Source organism: Harpegnathos saltator, unplaced genomic scaffold (assembly GCF_003227715.2).
Source record: "Harpegnathos saltator strain DR-91 unplaced genomic scaffold, Hsal_v8.6 scaffold58, whole genome shotgun sequence".
Taxonomy (NCBI): Eukaryota; Metazoa; Arthropoda; class Insecta; order Hymenoptera; family Formicidae; genus Harpegnathos; species Harpegnathos saltator.
This window is the reverse complement of record NW_020230404.1, coordinates 2,361,933-2,389,242: the sequence shown is the minus strand read 5'-3', so window position 1 is coordinate 2,389,242 and position 27,310 is coordinate 2,361,933. Positions and strand designations below refer to the sequence as shown.

At 48.8% G+C, this 27,310-nt stretch overlaps 1 protein-coding gene and 1 long non-coding RNA gene across 2 annotated transcripts in view; both read left to right on the top strand.

The window, feature by feature from the left end:
* LOC105187921 (protein Tob1) overlaps positions 1-5,237 on the top strand; it is an 85,861-nt gene extending 80,624 nt beyond the window's left edge. The window contains exon 5 of the mRNA XM_025303975.1: positions 1-5,237. This exon is cut by the window's left edge and continues 2,153 nt beyond it. The gene's annotated coding sequence lies outside the window, so the exon portion shown is untranslated.
* Positions 5,238-26,183: 20,946 nt separating this feature from the next.
* On the top strand, positions 26,184-27,123 carry LOC105187892 (uncharacterized). The gene is made up of 2 exons (XR_850160.3): positions 26,184-26,672; positions 27,001-27,123. It is a non-coding gene; the product is annotated as an uncharacterized LOC105187892 (long non-coding RNA).
* Positions 27,124-27,310: the final 187 nt, after the last annotated feature.

Genomic DNA, 27,310 nt, shown 5'->3' with positions numbered 1-27,310 from the left:
AAAAGAGAAAAAGGAACACACACACATACACACACACACACACACACACAAAGGAAAGAGCTACGAAGCTACGCTGAGAAAGACAGACGGCCCGTTCACTCGCACGAGACAACAGATAGAGCGAGAAGAAAACAACGCGATCAGGACACGAAGGACCGATCTCTCCTTCGTGAGTATAGTGATAATACTGGAGCTCGCAGTTTTATACCGTTCGGAAAACTCGTCCTCGGTACGATTTTACATTTTATTTTTATAATAAATGCAGTAGAATGTAGGAGAAAGTGAGCGAGAGTGAGCGAGAACGAGAGAGAGAGAGAGAGAGAGAGAGAGAGAGAGAGAGAGAGAGAGAGAGAGAGAGAGAGTGTATGCGTGTGTGTGTGCATGACGGCGAGTATGATATGCAGGGGACGAACAGGGAAAGTGAAAGAGGAAGAGGAGAAGGAAGAGGAGGAGAAGAAGAAGAAGAAGAAGAAATAGTAGAGAGGGCGAGATATAGCAAAAGAGCCGGTGTGTTCGTAGGAACGTAAGTGGCCTCGTTGCTGGCCTCTCGATATTTGCTCGCTTGCGTCAGCGAGCCCGTTCCCGCTCCGCCGTAGAAAAACCATCGGGAATCGATTTCCTTTCGAGATATTGCCTTTCGATTCGACATCCGGAGTCGATGACCCTCCGAGCTGTCGGAAAAGCTCTTCGAATCGTTAAACTCGGCAACAGCTCCTCGCGCCGAACGCTGCGCGTTTCAACCGTCGCGGCTTCTCCAGCCCGCCATTTTTCTCGCTGTCGCCATTTCAATCGCGTTTGATCAATTATTTATGCAAAAGCGATTCCCGGTCTCCGCAAACTTGCTTCAATCGCGCGCGAGCGTGCGATAGAGAGACAGAGACAGAGAGTGGCGTCATCGATCTCCTCTCGTCAGTTTAAGCGCGCGATTCTCAAAGTTGAATTTCTTTCGAAAGTGTCGCTTCAAGCACCGCGAGGTTACTCGCGGTGGTGGGAAACAGAATCGAGAGTACAAAGATTGCTAGAAAGAGGAAAAGAGAGAAAGGGAGCCAAGTAGAGGAGGAGGAGGGGAGAAGAAGAAGAAGAAGAAACGGCGGGCGGAGCAAGTTCGAGAGGGCAACGTCGCCGCTTAGCGTTCACGAGGTTAATTAGATGATTACGTAATTACAGGCCGCGCGTTATTGTCCTCGTCGGCGAGGCGACGGGCTCATCCGATTCGCGCCTCGCAGATCGATTTCTTTTTCCCTATTCTTTTTCCCTCGACCAAGTTTGGACAACCAAAACTTGGCCGGCTTATCAATCTACCTTTTCGCACAGCCGCGTTATTCGGTTCGCGGAAAATTCGTCGCAGTCGCGTTCGAGTGACGACGCGTACATACTAATTTCACGAGGATTTTTCTTTTTTCGTCGCGGTTTTTTTTTTTTTTTTTTTCCTCCCACACGTTCGGTCGAGTCGAGTTCGCGATCGGTCCGCTTCGCAGAGCGTTCCTCTTAAAACGTCGCCGAAGCCTCGCTTCATAATGCTATTTTACTACAAACTCTTGGGTACAATGCAAACGCGACTACCAAAGCAACGCTTCACAACGAAAATTCCTCTTACACTAGTCAGAACCGTCTTCCTTCCTCGAGAACCGCCTACAAAACGAGAGAAAGAAAGAGAAACACGGGGCGGCGTTTTAACGTGAACGCGCTCTGCGCCGCGCGCGCGACTTGCCCCAAAAGATCGCGTTCGATCCGCCATTATTCGAAGCAATTTTACCCGCCTGCGTCGTTTTCCACGCGAGATCGATCCGAACGACATTTCACACCTCGCTCGGGGTCGCTCGGAGTCGTCGTCAAAAAGGGGAATGGCGACATTCGTGAGAAAGAGACAACAAGACAGACCCGACGCGTGACGCGAGAGAGAAATTTCCACCGCTCGTCGGCCCGAGGGTGTGTGATCTTCCAGAGCGGCAAATTTTCCAACCGGGAGAGTCTCCGTCGCGTGTTCGATTTCCATCTCCCCCCATCCTCCCCCCCCCCCCTCCCCAGCCGTTTTATGCGCGAATCGGTGAGATACGATCGAGCCTCGCCGACGAGTATAGTCGCGCCGGCGGCGCGACCGACAACGACGGGCGGCGGAGGTGTCGCGAGCCGCGGGCCGCGGGCACTAGGTGCTAAAAAGGTATTCAAAAAGTGTGTTTAATCCTGTGGTCGTGGGACAAATCGCAAGGAGACCGGCCCGCGCACCGGAGACCGCCGGCGTCTCGATCCGCGCGCGCGCGCGCGCGTCAACCGTCGAGCCCCGCGTCCTGTCTCTCTTTGCCCGCCCCCTCCCTGCTCCCCGTCCTTGGTAGACTACTACCAATTTCCACAATGTTCGTTAGCGTGTCGGTATATATCATCGTATACATGTAGCGTTGTACTTTCGTAGTAGCGTGTCAAATGTCTCCTCGTATAACGTAAAACTCTACTCCACTAGAGGCACACGTATGTTGTTTAGTCGTTCTTTCCTACGGACTTTTGTATAGGCCTTTTTGTAAGTCATCGTGTGCATGCGTGTATGTGTGTGTGCGTGTGTGCGTGTGCGTGTGTGTATGTGGGTGTGTGGGTGTGTACAGACCCGGCCCGGGCCGGGTCGGGGGAGTTCGACGGTTGGGGCCCAGATATCCCGTTCCTCCCGTAGAGCGTAGAGCGTGTCGTCGGCCCTGGGAGGGAAGTTCCTTTCGCCGTCGATTCTCGCTCGAGGCGGGAGCGGAATCTCGAGACGTCACACTCGCGTTATACTGCGAGATGCTGGCGAATCATTTTTTATACGATACTTCGGTCCAAGATGAAGCATAGTTGAAATTTAGTCGAGCGTGTCGGCTCGAGAACGCGGGGGGGGGTGGGGGGAAGGGGGAAGTCGCGCGCGGCGAGGCGGTCTCCGGGCGGGCCCGGGGGGGTGTGCAAACAATTTACAAAACCGCGGAACTAATAAGGGTAGAGACGTGGAGAGGCGAGGGGGACGCTGACGAAGAACAGAACCCTTTAGTAATATCTAAAGTTAATTGTAACTATTAACGATACGTACGACTGTGGTAGCTATGCTAGTACCTGCTATTGTTAAAGAGAAATCGAGACGAGAAGATGCGAAGAAAAAGAGAGAAAGAGGGAGGGAGGGGGAGAGTAGGGTCGAGACGAGGACGAGGACGACGATGACGAGGAGGAGGAGGAGGGGAGGGGATGCCGGGGTTGATTGAATTACACGGCATAGTGCCTCGACGTGCGTATCGACGGCCGAGCAGGTCGACCTCCGCGATACATTTTTCTGCGTCGCGAAAGTGCAATAAGGTTTCGCTTTGTCGTTTGCTGTTGATCGCGTTTCATCGCGCGTCTCGTCGTTTCGACCCTTACCGCTGGGGTGTGATCGCAGAGACCAATTGGAATTCATTTTGGCGGAGGCTACGGGGGAAATTTCGTGGAGGGGAAATCTGAAGAAGAAGTGAATTCGAGTCGGAGCGACGTGTTATTATCGGTATCGGTATCAGTCCCGAGCACTTTGGCGCCGATTAATTTCGCGCAAACACGAGGTCACGGCCGTCTCTCGTGAGTCGCATCGCAGAGATCGATGAGCCTTTTAGCTTCCGTTTATCAGCAACGATACGCACTCGAGCCATTGTGCGTCGAGCGACCAGTTTCGCGCACCGCGACCTGTCAGCGAGCCTCGCAGGACAAGCTTGCTAGCGAGCGAGCAAGCTCCATCCAAGGTCCATCCTGCGATGATTTCTTTTTCTTCGCGTCGAGGGTGTAGGTGCGTCTCTTCCCGTTTCCGCGCTCGGGACGCGAGGCACGGCGTGTTATTCTTGTAATTTTTCTAATCGCCCGCGAGCGATTCCCATTCACGCAGCAGGTTCATCCTTCGCGTGACTTGGAGGTTGCGACTAACGTCGCGGCGGGGGCTGCGAGTCCCGAGGGTGGGCGCGTACGAAGACACCCCGACGAGATCTCGAAAGTTTCGATGGAGCCCGTGCTCGCATTTTGCTGACACTCTAGGACCGGACGACGACGACGACGACGCGAAGTCTCTCGGCGGGGACGCGACGGGTGAAAAGAAGTCGATGGCGCGGATGGGAAACTTTGAAAATCATCGTCGCGCCCGCGAGCCGCGGAACTTTGCAGACTTTAAACGGGTTTCGCGCGGACTTTTGCACGGCGTGCGAATACGAATAGCGACCGGGATTCACAGAGATCGTCGCCGTCGACTTACGATTGCGCGCGGCGTTATTCGCGAGAAGTCGCGCAGACCGGCCGACGGAAATGGGAAGAGGCGAGAGAGAGGGAGAGAGATGAGAGGAAAGACGGAGCGCAAAATGTGAAACGGCGAGAGCAAGAGAGAGAGAGAGAGAGAGAGAGAGAGAGGAGAGAGGAAGAAAGCGAGATTAACACAAGAGGAGCGAGGAGGAGGGAGAGAGTGAGAGTGGCAACTCACAATGCAATAAGTCGCCAATCAAATGGATCTCGGCTTGAGACGAGAGGCTCAGATTAGCGAAGAATCAAACACGATGTATACTCTTAAAGCAAACAAAAGTGAAACTAAAGGAGATGAGAATAAAAAACAGTGATACTATAAGTAGAGGCGCGAAACACGCGCGAGTAGAGCGGCGCGGATCAACGCGAAAGGAAGGCAAGTAGCGATGGAAAGAGAGAAAAGCGAAAGAGAGAGAGAGAGAGAGAGAGAGAGAGAGAGAGAGAGAGAGATAGAGAGAGAAAGAGAGAAAAGTTAAGCGAAACTAATTAAATATTGATAGAGCATACATTGAGATACACAAAAATATATAGTATTATATACGTTTACGATACGATTATAATGAACACTTTGTAAGCAAGGAAAAAAAAATTACGCATAGTTTTCCACACACCCCGTAATGGATGTATTCGTTAAAAGGGAAAGTTCAGAAGGAGAGGCCGCACACACACGGCGACACATAAAAGTGACATATACGGTCGACGGAACATATGTACACAAACACACAGGCAAGGAAGGAAGCTTGCAAGCTGGCGCGTGCCAACACGTGCGCGTGAACATACACACATACACACGCACACAGGTACACACTCGTTCGAAGTCACTCGGGTACATACGAGAATTTACTAAAAAAAATAAATAAATAAATAAAGAAAAGTCAGTAATCTGTCTTTAAAGTATCATGTGTCTATAAACTATAGCGATCGATATTGTCTCTTACGTAAATGGCAAAAAAAAAAAATACAAATAACCGTGGTAACGTCGTGTAAAGTAGCGATAAACAAACACTCTGCAATATAATGACATAATATATATTCTTACATTTATAACGGTAGAACACGAGGAAAATGTGTGACGGGCAGCGACTGCGGCAAGCCGAAAAAGAGATCGTGTATATCGAGAGTGCGCGTCGCGGAGATATCGAGCGCGATGCCGTCATCAATCAAAAAAGAGAAAAAGGAAGGAAATTGGTCTTCTTCCCTCGGAATTGTTCCAGATAGAGAGGAGAAGGCGAGAGGGAGAGACAGACAAAAACGAAGGTCCGAGCTGAAAGCCGAGCATACCTCGATGTTATCCGCGTCGCGCACAGAGATATCACATACCACACACACACACATATACACACACACACACACACACGTATACACACCCCACACGACACATTTACACGATGTACACAAAAAGAGAGACCCAAAAAAAAGAAACTATCGACTATTCTACCAAGTAATGAATTATGAAGAGAGGATGATAATTAGATTTGTAATTAATTACATATATATTTTTCAATACTTTAACTACTTGCTGAATGTAAACTATATACATATATAATTATATATTATATATACATATATATATATATATATAAATATATATATTATATATATATACACACACCTAACGCGCGCGATGCTGCACTTTCAAATGCAGCGGCCGCGAAAGGAAGAGAAGTAAGAAGAAGAAGAAGAAGAAGAAGAAGAAGAAGAGAAAGGGAGAACGAGAAGAAGAAGGGCGGCGACGATGAAAGATCGGCTGGCGGAAGATCTCCGAGAGAGCACGAGAAGGAAAATGCAGCTTTCCCCCCGGACGGGGACTTTAGGAAAATTTGCTACGAAAGGAAGAAAGGGCGGAAGGGGAAGGTAGGTCGTCCGGCTGAAACATTGTCCTCTGATTTTCTCCGGAGAGCTTCCAGTAGAGCTGACTTTCTTCGGCGCGATCGCTCGTTTCCTGCTCGGTCGCGCGAGTCACTCGGTGGCTCGAAAGGGTGGAGGACCGAGAAAGGGCACACGAAGAGGGAGGCAGAGAGGATCGGTCATGTCTCTCGCCGCGGCGAGTCGCGCACCGAGCGGAAACGGGCGGAAAGTGCCCTTCGGGCCACGTCGAGGAGACGGAAGAGTTCTGCGAGATCTTTTTGTACCCTACCCAAGTCACACTCTCGGTGTCGAAAAAAAAAACTACGTTACACTACGTATAAGTGCATCCTAAATGTAACTGTTAATTGCCCCTATTCCAAAGCCCCCAAACCCACGCCATTTGTAGAGAGAAAAAAACATCGCGAGTGAATGAGCGTGAGAATGAGAGGGAGAGAAAGAGAGAAAAAGATGCGTGAAGCGAAAGATTCGCCGTGTGGATATACGTGCGTGCGTGCGCGAATGAATGAATGTATGAATGAATGAATGAATGAATGAATGAATACGTATATGCATGCGGAAAAGTGCGAAGCACGGGGAAGAGATACGTGTTCGTTGTTCGCCTCGGTTACTTCTTTTTTTTTTTTTTTCTTTCCTCGGTGCGGAAGCGAAGAGAAACGGGGAGAAATCTGATTTTTTCGCACGTCTATTATTGATTATTACACGTCGCATATATATATGTATGTGTATACTTTTTACGATTGTTACTGTTACGATTACCGATCATCTCAGAAAGAGACTTTCACATACACACACACACACACACACACACAGGCATACACACTCATATACCGCGCGCCTATATATATGTATATCTGTATATAGGTCCCTTCTCTCTCTCTCACCTTAACCTTGTTTCCTCCCCTTTGTTCTCCCGTCCTTTTACCTTTTACCTCTTTCCACTCTCTCCTTTTTTTTTCTTTTTTTCCTTTTTGTATGATCGAGAGATGTATTTTCTGTTGGCTTTAGATTTTGTTCCTTTATTTTTGTACGAAGACCCGACGGTAGCGTCCGTCGTTTTTACCTACATATACATATATATACATATATATATATATATATATATATATATATATATATGAATATTATAGTTGTAGTTTGCTTATAAGATTTATCATTCACCTTTCTTTTTGATAGTTTGTTATTGTTGTTTTTGTATGATATTTGATTATATAGCGGCGCGCGTCGCGTGCGCGTCGAAGAAAATAATATATAAATACTATATATATATATATACTACTATATATATTATATATAATATATATTTTTGTTAATAATACAGTGGTTTTTGATAGCTAGATTAGCCTGTTAATGATGGATTTGTTTCTGTTTCTTACGGCCCGTGAATCCGTATATACATAGACACGTGCATATACATATAGATATATATATATATATATATATATTACACATAATAATATATATATATATATGTATATATAAATACATACCTAATATAAATATCGATTATATATAAATATACATATATCGCTACATTATATTTTGTTTAACAGTGTCACGAAGCGACGATGAGGCGTTTCTTGAAATTTGTCGAGCGACTAAGGGGCTCCGACACGAAAATATTGATATCGAAACTCGCGTGTAATATAACTTATAATATCATTTTGTAAATTATTTTTTGTATTTTTATATATATACATATATAAAATAACGAAAGCATACAAAAGAGGGTCACGGGACAGTGTAATGCGCACGGCGAGTGAGAAAGAAAGACCGAGCGAGAGGGAGAGAGAGAATGTGAGAGAGAAAGAGAGAGAGAGAGAGAGAGAGAGAAGAGAAGAAGGAAAACGTTCAAAACGAGAGGGGAGAAAAGGGAGACCCACGTGACGCATTAATTAACACTGACGATACTTAATCAGTCGCTGATAGTCCTTTCGTTGATCGAGAGCGACGCCAAGATTATTGAAACGACTATGGAAAAAAAAGAAATAGAAAAGAGCGGCATACATTGCGCGTATGCGACGTTTGTAAAACTATAATGCGAATGGTAACACACGTATGAATATACACGTATGCGCATATACGCGTACTACTGAACACACACACACACACACACACACACACATACAATTTAATTTTACTACGACACGCCAATCCCGCGAGAATTTATACTTTGTTCCCGATTATTTGTACCTCTCTGTATGTATGTATTTTGCAGCTTGTCAGTGCTTTTTCGTTTATTATTACATATTTTAAATATTAATTACACCGTCTTTTTGTACCAGTTTCTCATTTCGCCGTCGAGACCTCGCCAAGACCTCAAGTATTGTCGGGAGTTCTCGGCGACATTGCTGATAACATAGTGAGAATAGTGCGCAACGCCTCCGAAAGAAGCGCGCGCTCGGCCTTCGATCTCGAGCCGACCGCGGATCATTATTGGATAACCTCGCAAGCGACTTAGAGTCGTGCATAGCCAGTAATCAGATTATTATTTTTCGAGCAAGCAAACACACGATCGGACAGCGAATAAGTAAGAAAGTTGCATGTTAGACTCTAGAGCTACCCTCGACCGCGGCTTTCGGCGAGAGCCAAACTCCGTGCGTTATCGTCCGAATAATCACCGTCAGTCACTGCGAGAAAGAAGAGAACGCATCAAAATTTACCCCCTAAACGAAGAGCATATTTGCCCCCTCCGAAAGAGAAAATCACGCACACGCAGAAGAAGCGTCACCGCGGCTCTCGCGGGCGACGCACGGGAGAGAGTGTTTGGTTGGAATGAAAGAAACGTTTTCTCTCTCTCTTTCTCTCTCTCTCTCTCTCTCTCTCTCTCTCTCTTTCTGGCGAGAAGCATGAACGATTCCGAAATTCCGCTTGGACCGCTTGGCAGAATTCAGTCCAAATGATCGAGATTTCCGATCATTTCTGATCTGGACGGAATCCCGGCGTCTTCAAGCGGAATTTCCGAGCCGAGTTCGTCCTCCGCCGGGAAATCGCTTCACCACCCAACCAAACATTTTTTCCCGCGCGATACCTTTCGCCGCGAGATCACGACTTGTTCTCTCTCTCTCTCTCTCTCTCTCTTCTCGACTGGCGCAAGCATCCGGCGGAATTGTCCCGCGTCGGGTAAGGGCCGGTCCTCGCGCAAAGTCCTACGCGGTCGAGGGTGAAATTTCGTGTTCGCTCGCGAGCGCGTGCAAGAAGAACGCTCGCGCGGTCAGCTCGGCGCGCGTCCCGCGCGGAATTGCCGCCGCGGTGCGACGTGTTTGGTCGTATCGTGAATTAACCGCGACGGTATCTGAATAATTGCGACGGGTATAATCCGTCTGGTGAGCGAGCAACTGATCGCTCGTAATTGATCTCGAATTCCCAAGCGCCGTCTGTTCGAGTCCTCCTCTCTCGAGTCGAGCTCGGCAGACAGCGACGACGACGCGGCGGCGGCGGCGGCGGCGGCGGCATTTGCGTTGCCGATTACTCTCGCGGCAGGACTCGATGAAGCGACGAGAGTCCTCCGTCGCGCGCTCGCGCGAGCACGGACGCGGCAGCGATTGTCGAAAGTAAATAAATCAAAACGCGCGTGCGCGCGCGGCGACGTGTTGTCATTTCGCAGTGTTTCGCCTCCATCCTTGAGTCGGCGGCCCGTGGCTTTTCGCGAAGCTGCTTGGAGATCCGTCGAGAAGTTTCAAGAAATTTCGTTTCATGCACGGGAGAACGAGGGAGGTGAGAGGAGCGCTGAAGGAGGGAGAGAGATGCGACGGGGTCTCCGTGAGAGACTTGTGTGCGTGCGTGCGTGCGTGCGTGTGTGCGCTGTGTGTGAAGAAGGGTATGAAAGACCGAGCGTGCGTGTGTATGTGTGCGTGTATGTGCTGGAGAGAGAAAGAGGTGTACACTTTTCGTGAACGTTCTTTCTTAGTTTCTCATGCAAGCACGGTGGACGAGGGTGGTAGCCGATCGACTCGTTATCCTGGATCGAAAGCGTCGGTCGTGCCGATCTCTCGTCGTTCGCGCGTCGTTGGCCGCGGCCGAGACTCGGATCCTCCTCGAACGACCCTCTAGCGGGGCCTAAATCGTCGCACTATTAGTCCTGCGTGACACCGAGAGCGGCCATCCAGCCGCGGCGGCGGCGGCGGCGGCGGCGGCGGCGGCGAGATCGTCGGAGAGCGCGATTAGAGGAAGAGACAAGGAGAGAAGCAGCCGAGAGCGAGTGCGTAGATCTCGCGAGATTTTCTTCGGAACAGTTCGCTAGGACTTTCCGCTAGAGGCGAATGAGAGCAGCCGGGTGCGGCCGTTCGGACCTTCAAGTAGCCCTTAATTAGGTACTTAATAAGCGAATTAGGACCGGAGATACGTACCACGAGCAGCGAGTAAAGCTTAGTGCGGTAGGCTAAAAGAGATTTGTACGACGGAATTCGGAAGTCCCCCGCGCGCGCGCGCGCTTTAAATCTTAGATTAAATTTTAAAAAAGTAACGAGGAGCCAGAGGGGGGAGGGGGGGAAGTGAAAAGTCCTGAAGACTTTGCGCGTGAGATCGGGATCGAACGGACGAGAGATCGACGACATTCGACGACGTTCGGCAACGATGGATCCAGGACGGTGTCGTCGGCGAGAGGTGAAAGGGCAGGGCGCCTGGTATTAGTACACATTAGTTTCTTGGCTAGGGGGCGCCCAATTAGTTGTTGGAATTTTATAGTCTAGGTGATAATTCTCGATATAGTTCAATGTTGTCGACTTTTCTATTAGTTGAGCACGACGAGGGGGAGATGTGCGGGCAGCGTCGAGGAGAGCCGGGAAATCGCGCTGCAGCGATCGCCGGAACCGCCCTGAGAGACACGAATTAACACGTTTGTACGTTGACATCCTTTGGACGATGTTTTTCTTTGGAGATAAAAAAACAGAGGAAACAAAAAGAAAACGTTTGAAGATGTTGCGAGACGTTGCTTACGGGGATCGGCTGGACGATCGGCGACCGCAGAGAGAGAGAGAGAGAGAGAGAGAGTAGCTCAGCGCCGAGGGAATACAGCGTTCGTAAAATTTCAATGGGGAAATTCATCGGGCGAATAATAATGGAAACTCCGCTGGTGTGTGTGTGTGTGTGTGTGTGTGTGTGTGTGTGCAACGGGACGACTCGGGGCGGGCGCGCGTCCTCGTTTCCTCGTAAAAGTCGCTCGCGATATTATCCGGGTTGCGAAATTTTATCGGGAATACGAAACTCTCGGCGATTCCGAGGCGCGCTTGCGGGCTCGCGTAACGTTAAACGTAATTATCGAAACGTTAATATCGCACTCGCGCTGAAATCGTCGCGCCGCACCGCGCCGCGCAGCCGATGGCCGCTATCGATAAAACATTAGCGCGCGGATGCGCGCACAACACGGTCGTTTCGTTCGTTCATTTGGTGGACGCGTTTCATGCGGGCTCGCGTCCGCGACCGTAAATCTCGGCGCTCTAATTATCCGGCGTATCTCTCCGCCGATGTGTCCATACGCGTTCTAATGGATTTACAGGGAGAATGCGAGCGCGACGGCGCGACCACCCCCCGTGGGAAAAGAAAGAGAGAGAGAGAGAGAGAGAGAGAGAGGGAGAGGGAGGGAAAGCGTTCGAAAGAGCGCGGTCGGCGCCGAGTTACGGACAACAGCAGCGCGCGATCGAGCAAAACTTAATAAATATAATGTTGGCTAATGGAAATATATATACACACACATATATTATATATAGGTGTAAAAATCTCCGCGAGAGCCCCCAAGCCGGCGCAAAGTTGCGCGGACGAGCAACGGGATAGATCTCTTGGATCTCTTGTCGCGATGACTATTGGCTAATGGAAATATTTATGGTACCAGCGCAGTGGCACTAAAATTTCTCGGGTAACAATATCATAGTGACGTACCACTTTCTCTCGATATATAGTGGCCTACTGTGATTTATTATTACTCTAAGTAACGTAATCGCGCGTACACACACACACACACACACACATACACACACATACACACATGAACATCAGCAAGGTGTCGCGTGAGGAGTCGCGCGGCGTCGGTGTTTCCGGAAAGTGGCTCGGGGAGTCTTTATAAATTTTACTAGCGAACTTTAGTAGACCGTATTACACAGGGAGATTTTTGTTGAAATCCCGCCTTTTTAAGAAAATAAAAATGTTTAGGAGAAAAAAAAGAGGAAGAGGAGGGAGGAAGGAAGGGGAAGAAGTTGCAGCCGTCTATATGAAATATTATTTAGCGCGTCTCGCGTTTGTTTGAGACGCTCGTTTCTCGAGGTGTGCGCGACGCGCGTTTTTACGACGATTCTTACATTCGAGGATTTATTGCCGACGATAATTTATAACGATTTTGGACCTCGTCGTCCTCGCGAAGAGCTCAGGGTGGCTTTCCGAGCTCTCCTCGATCGTCGGGCTCGCCCTCGTCGTCAATATGTGGTTAGTCGCGGCGATTTCGAGTCACTAATGATGTCTGTGCGGAGTGTGTTGGAGTGCCGGACGGACGGACGCACTTCCGGTAACATCCAGTAGCGGATTCTCGAGCGAGAGGACACTCACCCAGAGAGCAGAGCATCGTTTCTCTCTTTCTTTCTCTCTCTCTCTCTCTCTCTCTCTCTCTCTTCTTCCCTCTCCCTTTCTCTGCTTCTCTCTCTCTCTCCCCCCCTCTCTCTTTCTCCCTCCCTTTCGGCGGAGCTGAGCGAGACGACTGTGTTCCCCCGGGTCGCGGTTCCACCTCATTTTCGCCGGTGAATTATTTCGTAAGGAAAAGGAAAAAAAAGAGAAGAATCTGTCCGCTTTCGTGTGAAATTGCATTGTCGCGTCCGTACGAGACACGTCGTGCATAATCGCGCAACGGGATAGAAAGAAATTTGCCAACAGTCATAATCGTCACGAAGGAACGAAGGCGAACACGGCGGAAACAGCGTTTCGCTCAGCTGCGCGACGACCCTCCTCGAGAAAACTTTCCGGCCGAGTGTTTGGCACTGCGCGTTCTCCCAACGTCGCGTCTCTCCGTGAGACCAGGTGAGACCAGGTGAGAAGAGTTCCGCGCCCAGTGCTCGCAAAGTTTTCCGCTCGAGGGGACGATGGCTGCATCGTCGCGGATGGCCGATCGGTAAATACGGAAACGGCGTAGAGAGAGAAAGAGAGAGAGAGAGAGAGAGAGAGAGAGAGAGAGAGAAGAGAGAAAGAGGGAGAGACAGAGAGAGAGAGAGAGAGAGAAAGATGGAGACGCGTCCTCTTGGCAAAGTCGCTGTCTACGATGTGCGAGCGGTGTAGACGAGATCTTTATCTATATATTTGCCACATAATATTTAATATGTGAATGAGAGTATATCTATTAAATAATATTGACATATACATATATATATACACACACACACACGTGTGTGTGTGTGTGTGTGTGTGTGTGTGTGTGTGTGTGTGTGTGTGTGTGTGTGCGCGTGCGTGCGTGCGTGTGTGTATGTGTGTGTGTATGTATACATACATAGAGGGAGAGAGAGAGAGCGAGAGAGCGAATGCGAAGAGAAAGAGCGAGCGCGCGGCAGAGAGAGAGAGAGAGAGAGAATGCGTGTACGGTATAATATCATAAAATTATTATTCTTTGTTACTTCTTTATAATTAAAACAATAAAAAAGCTACTGAATAAAAAAGATGCTGCATGTTGTTATTTAAGGCAAGTGTAGACGGCGCGGTGTTCTTCTGTGTGTCTATATCGGTGTGCAACTCTGTTGTAGCGGAGCGCTGCGCGTATGGAAACGTCTTGGCCTCCTTCTTTCGGCTTCCTCGAGTCATTTTCGTCGCGTTTTATCTGCTCGCGTTACGTCATTCTCTCTTGCCCCGGGAGAAAGAGTTACGGGACGGAGCAAACGCGCGAGCAAGCTAATTAAAGTATCGCGGTTATCGCAGTTACTCCGCCGCAGGAGTTATTGGATGATGAATAAAATTTATGTCCGCGATATTCACACACGATAGCGCACGTCGCGGAGAGAGAAAGAGAGAAAAAGAGAGACAGAGAGAGAGAGAGAGAGAGAGAGAGAGAGAGACAGAGAGAGAGAGAGAGAGAGAGAGAGAGAGAGAGAGAGAGAGAGAGAGAGAGAGAGAGAGAGAGAGATTATGCTTATTACTCTATTAACTTCCGACGCTTTATGTGAAGTATATAATTTTCTCGTAGCTTGTCGATAAATGATAACCGATAAAGCATCGAAGATTAGAAACTGCAGACGCAGAGTGACGAACGGTTGCAATCACTCCTCGGAGTCCTTTCTCTTGACGCGTCCTATTCTTATTCTTGGCTCCGGCCAGTGTTAAAAATAAAAGTAGGCCAAAAGGTGCAGGATTTAAAGATGCGTTCGCAAAAAACCCACGTTTCTACGTGACACTTTATAATCTTAACTGTTTGGAACATTTTTTCCTCTTTTGTAATTTCTATTCCTCTGATTGATAGTCGCTGAAAAAGTTGACTTACTTTCTCGCGATATCAAGCACCGAAAGTTCGCGCCGCGGTATCAAGCGCGGGAGAAAACCGCGCGTTTTACAATCTGTTATATTCTACAGGATAGATTTGTCGGTTATTTGAATTGCAAGAGCCGACCGCGCGTCCGCAGATTTATGATTTTCGGGAATTATGCGCTTGCAAAAACGGTGCATTTGCAACAATGCGCACAGGCCGACGCACCCTGCGTATCGCACGCTGCGTGCGAGAGGCTCGAATGACCAGATAGATTTGATGTCTGCTGTTTGATCGTGCGATATCAACGTGGAACGCGATATCCGCATTTTCCAATTTCGATGACTCGACGAACCCACGCACTCGGATGAACAATAGCGCGCGCCAGCGCATATGGTATTTCAGGCTGATTTTAAAATTCGCGTGCCGCTATCGGATCTTGCTTCGCGAATTATAGTTACGATAGCGGTGTAGGATATCCGTGTATTCGCGCTCTAGCTTAATCCCGGATAGCCCGGCGACGCAACATTCATTCGCGTCCTTGCGAATTATATACGTGCGACGTCTTCGTGCGCGAAGATTAAGGAACGATCGAGCTGTTTCAGGAAACATAGATAGGGAAGCACGCGAAGCGGAGCGAAAAGGAGCAAAACGAGCTAAACCAAAGAAGAGGAAAGAAGAGAGTGTGTGAGAGAGAGAGAGAGAGAGAGAGAGAGAGAGAAAAAGAACCAGTATTTCTTATATAACCTGTCGTTTAAAAGAGTATAAAAGAGAAGAGGGGTAATTAAGTACCAACGGCCAAGGAGACACGTTTTTCATCTTTCCTACTCTTACGTATACTTATATACCTCTAAAACTTACTTGTCGATATCTGTGTCGGCAGAATGCGTGAAAGGAGAGAGTGAGAGAGAGAGAGAGAGAGAGAGAGAGAGAGAGAGAGAGAGAGAGAGAGAGAGAGAGAGAGAGAGAGAGAGAGAGAGAGAGAGAGAGCTAGAGTGAAGAATGAGATAAGCGAGTTATATTTTTTACTTGGGGCGCACAAAGAGAGAGAGAGAGAGAGAGAGAGAGAGAGAAGAAGCAACGAAAGGGGAAGAACGAGGGGGAGAAAGTCGTTGCGAGCGAAAGTGATTATTCAGTTGGGACGATCGTGCGAGACAGAGTGGAGAGTTTGAGCGTAACGAATGCATCTCGTGGTGTTTGCACGTCCACGCACGTGTATGTATGCGACATGTGTACAACGTGGCGAATGCTGAATGATCTACTTTACGTCGCTTCAAAAAGTACTTTGTGCTGTCATATAAACACACACACACACCCGTACACATACACACATAATATATATATATATGTATATATATATATATATATATATATATATTCGATTTTATATTCTAAAATAACGTTAAGAGGACACTTATTTATTATACGCCGTAGGCTATGTACCTTTAGAATTATGCGAAGGTATACGCGTAAGTATATATGTATGGGTATACACGTGGAGAGGAGCTTCGGCGACTATCAAGTCGGCTAACGTCTGCCGAGTCTCTCAGTCGACGCGATGTAACGAGAAGCGAGAGGGGAGGAAAGGACCAGATATATTACCGGCGAGCATGCAAATCGAATGTTCTCTTCTTGCTCGGCGACTACGCGAGATCGTTTGCAGCCGCGGTCGAATCGAAAGGAGCGGCTCGTCGCGATTTGTCTACTCTCGATGGAACAGCCGGCCACTATCACGGAGATTCGCGCGAGTTCAAAGTTCTCACTCGCGACGACGTGCGAAATTTCTTCACTTTACTCGGATATTTAGCCCACGATGCAATTAACGATGCTCGCGGTATCGCGCGTGACGGATCGCGAGAGGTCTGGAGAAATCGACAGATCGATTGCGCGACTTTTCGAGCGTGACGAGCGTTCTTCCGCCGGGCGGCGCGGGATGTGTGTCCCTTGTATAATATTTATACTCCAAACTCCGTGTTTCTCTCTCCCTCTCTCTCTCTCTCTCTCTCTCTCTGTGTGTGTGTGTGTGTGTCTACCTACGTACTTATATATATATATTTATTTATTTATAAATTTATATGTATATGTATATCTACTTGCCTATCCGCCCGTCAGTCTCGCGTATCCCTGTATTGTGTCGTCACGAAATCAAAATACAAATCAACCGAGCAGCTCTCTCGGCCGAAGAGAAAGGGAGGAGAGGAGAGAGAGAGAGAGAGAGAGAGAGAGAGAGAGAGAGAGAGAACGGCCAGGAACTCCAGCTGCCAAATGGCAATCGTAAAGCGATCTCGCGACCTGCATATCGATTTACACTCAGCGGTTGATCCGCTGTGTGGATTAAGAGATTTCGGCGCTTCGAATTTGCGGTCACGGCAAAAATTCCAAGAGCCCTCACTTTACCGGAGCTTTACACACGTACATGTACGTGTGAGAGCGTAACTTTAATTTGCGGCAATATCCCGCGAAATGGTAATTAATGTATCAGTCGTCGTGCACGAGTTACAACTCGCCCAACGTCAACGTTGCGTGGCGTCTGTTAACACAAGTCTATACATGCAAACACACACACACACACACGTCTCTCTCCCGTCCGTTCATACCTTATAGATGGATCGATTGTTCCATTTGACTTGCTAATCAAAAGAAACTAACGATCATGTACGATTTGATCCATCATTACCATTAGATTGCCTCATTATATTTAATTGCTATCGCGCCTGGAGTTTCTGGTCGTGCCGTTCAACCGAACGGTACGTGTCTCTGTGAGCGTTTCTTAATCCTCAGGATCTTATTAACTGCACGAGACGGGACATACACGTGCATATTCCTGCGCAGGCCACCTGACATAAAGTGGTGGACATGCGGGCATACCGGCGTACTTATACGCACACATACACACACACACACATACACACACACACACATACGAGGCGAGCGATAGAAAGGAAAGCACAGAACAAGAGAGAGAGAGAGAGAGAGATGAAAGAGAGATTATACAATAGAGGCCGTGGCCGCGAGAGCACGGCGACTGGATTCTTTTTCACGGATCCGTACGTTACTCATATATGTAGCACGTAAGAATTACTTTTCTAAGTATACCGCAAGGTATACACACACACACACACACACACACACACACACGCGCGTATAAACGTATAAGTATAAAAAAAGATTTGTAAATCAATGCATATATATTGTTACGCTATCGTAAATTTACGGGGACGTGGGTGTTTAGCGAGAATCTTTGCGTATCTGCGAGATACGTATCACGCCGCCAGGACGAAGGAAGGAAGGGAGGGGGGGAAGCCACGCGTGTGTCTCGATTTCCCGCGACGAGTTTTCCCGCGTTAGCAAGAAGCTCCAAACGGACTCGTCGAATCGCGATCGACGTCACGCCGAAGAAGAGATCAAGGCGTACCGGTGAAAGCTACATCGCTGCGGCGAGTGTAAACGATAAGAAGAATCTGTTCGTGTCTCGCGAGAACGAGACAAATTTACACGGCGCAGCACGCGAAATTCCAAGTGCCAAAGAACGCAGCGACAGTTTCAGCGCGCGGAGAAATTCCGCGTCGCGAAAACGCGTGGAGCGTAGTGGTGGTGGTGGTGGTGGTGGTCACTCCTGCGACGAAAAGAAGAAATTCAATTTCTCTCTCTCTGTCTCTCTCTCTCTCTCTCTCTCTCTCTCTCTCTCTCTCTCTCTTTGAAAGAATGAAAAAAGTGAAAAGTTCCGCCGCCGGAGCGAAGATATTTTTTTGAGGAATAACACCCGATTAAACCTGAGCTAATCGCGAATATATACCGCGGGTGAACTTTTCTCTTCCACGAATATCACGCCGTCGCTTATCCTCGCGTATCGCGCGACATCGCGCGTGTATTATGAAACATCGCTTTCATAATAACGATTACGCCTTCGGCGCGTGTGTTATCGGACTCGACGCGTATCTTGCGCGCGCTCCCACGAATTACCTACAATCAGCCGCGCGCTAAACGCTGATAAACGACTCGCGCGGTGCTCCCTCGCGCGCGGAACGCTGGCGGTGAATTATTGATCGAGGTGCACGCGAGAGCGCAAGGTGTTGAGGTCCCTTTGTCGGGCGATTTCTCTCTGCCGACGACGAATGCTTTCCAAGCTAATCATCCGCTCGCTGCGACGCTCGTATTCGCACCTCGCGCGCGAGTGCAATAACGTCACTCGTGCCGGCACTCCGGCAAAAGGTGTGGCTTGTTCCGCTCGCTCGGTGAAAACGAGCAGATGCTAATTAGGCGGTCGTCATTGTTGCGTTGCCTACATCATTTGTCTCGGCCGAAGAGAGGGACAGGGAGGGAGGGAGGGGGGGGAGAGAGAGAGAGAGAGAGAGAGAGAGGAGTCGAGTACGCAAGAGCAGCGTCAAGCTCCAAATTTATTCCTCACGAATGCGAGTCTCACCTTTTAATCATAACCAACATTGTTGCGACGATTATATAATATATTTTAATTGCAACGTATTTTGACAAATACGATTGTAATAGACATCGTGTGACACAATTCGCGCTTGAGATACTGAGGTCTCGCTGCGCTGAATTTTGCACCTCCGACGAGGTCGTTTATTTTTAGAACTGTGATCTCAGTTTCCTTAATCGGCGTTTTCCTACTCGCGCGCTTTCACGGCGCTCGACTCCTCTCTCGATCTCGGGGGGCATCTCGGCTGCGCGTTCCTCGCACTTCAGTCGATATCGATGACGGTATCCGCGCGTTATTTCTTCCATACACACAGCCGTGTGGCCGTAAGAGCCTGCGTTCGCTCACACACACACACACACACACACACGCGCGCGCGCGCGCGCGCGCTCAGTACGGTTGAGTTACCTCTCCGATTTAATCTTAGGGCGCGAATCTCGTGCGCGCGCGCGCGAGCCGCGTTGAAACTAAACCGTCAGTATTACTAATCGTTACGTATTACGCGCAAATGTAGCCGAAGTACATTATGTAAATAGCTGTAAAACGAGCTCGGTGACCCGGGCATGTTTCTGTCGCCGCGGCGCGGCACGGCGAAACGGCGACAGGTGAATCGGATCGCGCGGGATCGATCGAACCTTCAGCTCTCGACTTCAACTTTCGCCCGTCTCGCTTTAGCCCGCTAATTATCGCAGCGCGCGGTTCGCGCCGCGCTGTCGCTCGATCGTTGCGCTTTCTCTACGACAGCCTACGTTAGAGCGTTCTCCGCGTCTAATCCGCCCCGCCCTTCGGTCCCATTTCCGAACCGGTCCTTTCCCGCGCTCCTCGTGAGCGGCCCGACGAATAAATCCACTGAAAAAGGACCCGGCGGCGGCGGTCTCGTCTGACCGCGAGCGATCCGCGACGCCCCGCGGGATTTCCCGCGCGAGGAAAATCGCGACTCGCGCGCGAGAGATAGAGAGAGAGAGAGAGAGAGAGAGAGAGAGAGAGAGAGATCGATACGGTTCCCCGAATGCAGAATACGCGATCGAGCGTGCCCCTGGCGCGCCATCAGCCGTTCATCCTTCGGCCAGGATTCCGAGTCGCGCCGTGCAGGATACGTAAGCGCAGATGTCGCAAGCGACTCTCGACCGTTTGGCGTTTCACGCTGCGCTTAATCAGCATTCACCTTGTCACAGTATCGGATGGCAAAAGCGAGTGAGACAGAGAGAGAGAGAGAGAGAGGAGGGGTAAAGAGAAAGAGAGTGGGAGAGAATGAGAGAAATGCGAGAGGTGGAGAGAGAAACAGCGATGGCTCGTGTTAGCCGCTCGAGGGGACCGACGACGTGCGCTTCTGCGTTCTCCAATGCGAGAAGACTCGGCAGAAGTATGGCGAGGTCGGACCCCGCGGCCCTTTTTCTGCCACGGGCGCAATGGCGTCGAATCCGTGGGACCCGCAGGGTGAATCCCTTTACTCTGCGCGTGCGCGCGCGCGCGCGCGCGATCGAGTCAAGCGCCGTGTCGAAGAACCGATTCCGAGGAATGTCGCGTTAATAAGGATCGTTTGGCAAATCGACGGAGGGACCGTCGACGTCATCGAGGAGGAAACATCTCTCCGCGAGTCGCGATCGCGTAGAGCGATCTCGCTTTCTCGGATCGTTCCTCGACGCGATAGCGATCGGTCGCGCGCGATTCTCTCTCGTCTTGTCCTCTTCATATTCGATCCCGGCTGCGCGAGAGAGAGAGAGAGAGAGAGAGAGAGAAAGAGACCCGCGATCTACCAGCTGTAATCGTTTATTCTTAAGCCGAGCTACCGTCTCTCGATTCGATCTCTCGGTGTCGTATCTACCTACATCTAAATTGCGATCTCTTTAGAATTAATGAGTGTGACGTAACAATGTTCGATAGCCAGTGTTATTAGCGTGATATTAGCGCCATGATTGATCGCGAGCCGCCCTCGCGTCGCGTCGCGTCGCTTCCTCGGCCCGCGATAAGGACGGCCGGGCAGGCTCGGGAATGAAGAAAGATCGGCGGGCATAATCGGCGTGGTAATGAGCAATCAGCTGCGACACCGTCGCACGTGCGTGCACGCACGGGTAATCGCGCTCGCGATGTTCGTCCCGACGCGATTACCGCATCGCAGGAAGAGTTTGCCCGACCACCGACGGAGCGAGAGACACGAGACGGAGGGATTAAAGTACGATGCGCGCTCGGCAGGCTAAAGGTGAGCAGCACACGGCTGCAGACATGAGATCTCTCGCTCTCCTCGCGACAAGATCAATTAATTAAGCGGCGACGCACGACACGCGTTGCTCAAGGGCGGCTGATTAATCGAGCGATCTCGAACAGCGCAGCTACACCTCGTACATGATCTTACGTTATAGCTAATGATTAAGATTTGACGGAGCGCGAGCGACGATCATTCGCGATCATCGACTATCTAGATGTAATTACGACTCTGTGAAACACCGCCGCCGCCGCCGCCGCCGTCGTCGTCCCGAGGAAGATCCGATCGCGACTCCGACGAGGATTCGCGTCGCTTCGCCGTTATGAGAGCGTCCCCCCCCCCACCGCTTGTGGCGGCGACTTGATTCGCCTTCCGGGCCCGAATCAATCGTCTTCGGAAGCCTTCGTTTCCTCTGCCCCCGCGCGATCATCGCGATTCGTTAGGCCGGATTTCTCCCGGTCGCGAGTCAACCTCGGCACGAGCGGCGGTGAGGCGAACGGCGCTTTATATGCGAGCCGCGTCCTCGCGAAGGATACATCGGGCCGCTGATGACACCCGCTCGTCGTTCGCGAGAGCGGTGTCCCGCGGCAAAAGCGGGGAAGGAGAGAAGCGAGGAAAGGGAGAAAGAGAAACAGAAGAGAGAGAGAGAGAGAGAGAGAGAGTACCGTTCGTCGACGGAGACCGTTTTCGTCTCCTTTTGATATGTAATATCGCGCGTACGCGCGCGATATTCTTTCAGCGTGCCGCTGCTAGGTGTGTCATTCTTCTTTGGGTGTACGTCCTCGCCGAGGAGACGACGCGCTAATCGAGGGAAAAATCGGCTCGCGTCGCGCGAGCGCAAACCGGTTCCCGGTCGGAGGTATGATTTCACGCGCGCGACGTCGTTCGTCGTTCGTCGCAGTCTACTTTTTTAGTCACACACAGCCGGTCGGTCGACGTCTATAGACGCGTGTCTCACGGGGGCGGCCGGAAACTGCATGAAAGTGTAAAGGGAACACGCGGCGGCGGAACACGATTGCGCGATTAGAAAGCATACGGCGCGCGGCTCCGCGGCGCGCGGCGAACTAGTTAAAAATCCGATCGATAGACCGCCTTCGAGGCAAGCCACCGTATGCTGAATAATTAAGCCCGCCGATAGAGGCGGCATTCTGGGAACGCTAAAACGAAGGAGGTAACGGCTGCGGGAGAGCGTGCGAGAGCCGCTTTTCGTGCTTCCCCGCGGATCGCGAGGCGCGGATTCGCGGGTGGGGGGGCAGGAATTGTGGGAATTACGTGGAAGCAATATGCAAATTTACACGTGCGCGCGTATGTGCGCGCAAATTGCAAGTTTGCTCAGTTCAGCATTAGCCGGGGGAGTCCCGCGTTTGAGAGCGCCACACCTCCGATCCGTCCGATCGGACGGAGGAAGCGCGAAGACGATACGCTCGCGAGAGGAACTTGCTGCGACTGCGAGCGATTTTTGCAGCGGGAGGCGCTTTTTATCGCGCCGTCTTTCGTTCGCGAATCGTATTCCACCTCCCGGTCGATTCCTTCGTCCCTCCGGAAGGGAAGTCAGCCCGATCGGGGGAACGTTTCGCTCGCTCATCGCGCCGCTGCTCTTAGGCTGCAATGTTCTTCCGACAGACACACAGCCCGCTTCTCCGTATTTCCATCCGAGCCTGATAACAGCACAACGACATACCTCTCCTCTTTACTCGTAAAGCTCTTTGTATGTGTAGCGTATTCTAAGCGTCGTACACGAAACGGACGTCGACCGAGGGAAAGTGGAGTTTTCAGGACCGCGATATATCGAGCAGCCGCGCACCCGCAAAAAAGTATGCGTGTATACGAGGTGTATTCTTTCGGCTCCCCGCGCCCTTTAACGCGCGCATTTTGTTCATACCCCCCCCCCCCCCGAAATCGTAGCGCATAATTCCGCGATATTGTGACAAGAGCTGAGTCAGATCCGAGTCGTCTTGGGCATTTCTTCCGCCGTCACATTCTGTATTCGGGAAAGGCCGGCGCGCGAATCGATGAGACGAGAAGCGTAGATTCCAAAGTGGATGAATCTCACGTGACGTGAGATAAGTCGATTTGTTTTTCAATCCATTTCTTCCCAAGCGGACATTTTATTATCGATTGACCTTTTTTGCCTCCAAAAATTAGTCAAGCAGCGCAAAATATTACAAAATTATAATTCCCGAAGGAGAAAACCTTGATCCTTCAGTATCCGTGGTGATTTTTCCAAAATTTTCAACGGGAAATTAAATATGGCGACCGAAACATTAACAAGAATTCTGGAACGAACGTTACTTTATTATTTCATTCTTTTTATTATTCATCACCTAAATTGAAAAACGTAATATCTATCATTTTCAGACATTCTTTATTTTCTGGCGGCCATTTTTCATCCGCCATCTTGAAATGACAAACTGTATTGCACTCCCAGAAATAAAAGAATAACATCGCGAATGTCATATAGCGTACTACATTCCCTTCAATCGGTAAGTTTTTCTCATTTTGGACGCCATATCGGATCAGCCACTTTGTAAAATAAAAAATAAACTTAATTTTCTTATTCAGCGACTCTAAAAACATAGGAAACGAGTACTTGCGCGTTCCAGAATTTTGTTAATGTTTTAGCCGCCATATTTAATTTCCCGTTGAAAATTTTGGAAAAATCACCACGGATTCTGAGAGATCAAGGTTTTTACCTTCGGGAATCACAGTTTTGTAACATTTTGAGCTGCTCAACTACTTTTTCTAGGCAAAAGGTAAGTCGATAGTAAAATGTCCGCTTGGGAAGAAATGGATTAAGAGAGGGATCATTCGCGGCGTTTCCTCATTTCTCGATATATGTTTCTGCGTTTTGACATAATTGTGTATTCTTCGACTGTTGTTGTGTATCCCGAATATCCTCGCGGAGCCTGCCATCGCGGAATGCCGAGAAACCACGCGCGCGCGCGCGCGCGTGTGTGTGTGTATGTGTGTGTGTGTATGTGTGTGTGTCTGTGTGTGACCTTGCTTGACGTCGTTCCCGATGGCGAGCGTTTTCGTATCTCGTTTCCGCGGTTACAGCAAAGTTACAGGCGCATCGTTCGAAAGGATACACCTGCGCGCGTCAGGTGCCGAACCGGACAAAACGACACGACCGCAACCGAGAGACTCGCATATCAAGTGTGGCGCGAAAGGCGAAAGAAAGGGATTTGGCCTAATCTATGTCTCTATCTATGATGTGTGTTAACGTACCTACTACTACTACTACTATTACTACTACTGTTCTATCTACGTCACTGCAGCGTACACGTACGAAGCGATGTGCGCGGCCGACGAAAAGGGGAGAGAGGGTGGGGAAAGGGGCAGGGGGAGGGGGAGGAGAAAAGAAAGAGAAAACACACGGGATGAAATCCGGAAAAATCTCCGCATCTCTCTCTCTCGGAGAGATGCACGCGGACTTGACATCGCGCGCACACTAGTCACTAGTCACCTCACACGCACACGACACACGTGCGCACCGACGTCACGTGAACGACACGTATGCAAAAATGTGCGGGACATTCGCGTGACGTTGGAACGTCCGCAAACTTCGACGAGCGTGAGTGCGACGTCGACGACGCGCGCCGAAACTTTTCGCCACCCTATATCGTCGTGAAACACACATGTACACACACACACACACGCACACACACGCACACACATACACACACCTTCCTAACGTTGTTAACGTGATAAGATGAATTTACGCGCGTACCATGTGACATCTATTAATTACTATCGTTGTTATGATTATTGTCGGCATTACCGTGAGTAACAACCGATTACCGATGTGTAATTATTGTCTCTGGATTATAGCGAGTTGACGCACTCTGATTGTAAGACGCGACGCGGGGCCGTGCAACGGTCCACTTTATATTTCTACATTAATACATACCTATATATACACATATATAGGTATCTACACATATATACACATACATACATACATACCTATGTATGTATGCATGCGTGTGCGTACATGATAATATATACACATATACATAATATACATATACTTAGTGAGAGACGGAAGTTTTCCATCCCGTTAATAAGGAAAAAAAGATATATAGTAAAGATGAATAAACAAATAAATAAAATGAATAAATAAATATATATATATTGATAAACCTGGAAAATGGAAAAAATAAAAAGTACGACATATAAATATAAATATAAATATATATATATATATATATATATATATATATATATATATATACATGTGTATAATAGTCTATAATTTTTCATATTGTTGTACGAATTTTTAAGTTTATATTAAAATGTTTTGTGCATTCATAAAAAAAGAGAGTATCACAAAAATATCCGTGTGTGACTTCTTTCTTCACCTATCCGCTTCCACTCCCCCCGTCCTCGGCCCCCGTCGCGGGGACCTCTCTATCGCTATCCGGTGTACCGTTAATTTTATGCAACGATCATTACGCGTCGCTATCTTCGACGTGTCGTTCATAAATAACAAGGGTCGCGTCGAGCCCGAATAAATACGCGCCGGCATGATCGCCGGTATATACCCACACGGTATTTCTGGTTTGCTTCCAAAAGACTATCCAGCGAGTGTAAATTACCAGTGTGGAAATTTTAGTTTTGTACCGGTGCCGGAAATATCGCCGACGACTTGAAAGATTAATAGAGGATCCCGAGGTATACATGTCAATCCGCGGGCTATTGTCGCGCAGCCAGCCGTTGTATAAATATTTACTCGCTCGCAGTTTCCTCCGCGTTGAGGAAACTTGAAAATGCACGCGTATTCCGGAATTATTCAATAACCAATTATCACGATGGACTATCCGCGTGTGATCTTTATTCTCAGATCCAATGAACAGTACATTAATCATGTAATTTATTCAGCCGTATAGATAGAAACGTACGATAAGCAAACATTGAATAACTCGATGTATGTAATTAATAAGAATAACGGCTAGATCAAACGAAACGAAGTAAACGAAAAACCTTCTTATTTCTGATCCTTGTGTTATCGTACCTATGGATCAGCGGGATAGACTTGTAATCTCGACTCGGGTATCTCTCCTTATTCTCGGCGAGTCAGGCTCGGGTTAAAATTGGAAACATGCTGTACCGTAAACAATGACAAATACCTGGAAATATTGATGTATCGCTGGCCACACGTCGCCGCGATGCCGGCTACGAAATATCTTGATCGGCTGCCGGGAAGTGTGTAAACATCGATATGTGCTCCATGTCCTTTAAGACATGGTTACGACTCGGTCACGGACGAGCCAATCACAGTGCGGCTAAATTATCAACGTATCAAATTATCAGACGTTTCGCATTTGTTTGCCGCAGTACTTCGCACTACTCGCAGTCGAGTGAGTTACATAATTAATAGAGATTGCTCGTGAAAGCAAAGAATCGGGAAAGTTTGGTCATTCTCAATTGAGGACTTCCTAACGCGTCGACAAAATGGCGACAAGTAATTATCTGTGAGTACCGAGAGGTAACAATAATAATAACTCCGCGTAAGTAGGTTCTCTGAAATGCGTGCCGTTGATCATTCAAGTTCAACGGAAGTCTGCAGGATTAACATAGAGTAGAACGGAAATCTCGAGCCGGGGACTCTTCCGTTCGCGAGGGGATCGGTAGAAAGACAAACGGCTTATCGTTTAAAAATATATAACAATGCATTATAGCTTTTATTAGATCACTCGCATGTGACAAAGTACAATAACAGTGTAGTCTGTTACGCAACGGAAGTAACGTCAGATTATTAACGTGTTCGCGTCTCATCATTGTCTTCCCCTCTGTCTTCAGAAGTTCGCTCGAGTGATGAGGACGTTCTAGCGTTCAAGTTGGCGGGTGTTAAACACGAGCAAACGTCTGTTTCATCTTCAGTCGACATAATTCGTACATACTCTAATCATATCCACGTGTATATATATATATATATATATATATATATATATATATGTGTGTGTGTGTGCCTAAAGGTAAGTATATATACGAATAAAAATAATTGTTCCGAGCGAAAAAAACAGACGATGCAAGTTTTGATTGTGGAGGTATATCATGTGCCATCGATTTTCATTGAAATGACATAACGTATAGTACAATAATATTTGTT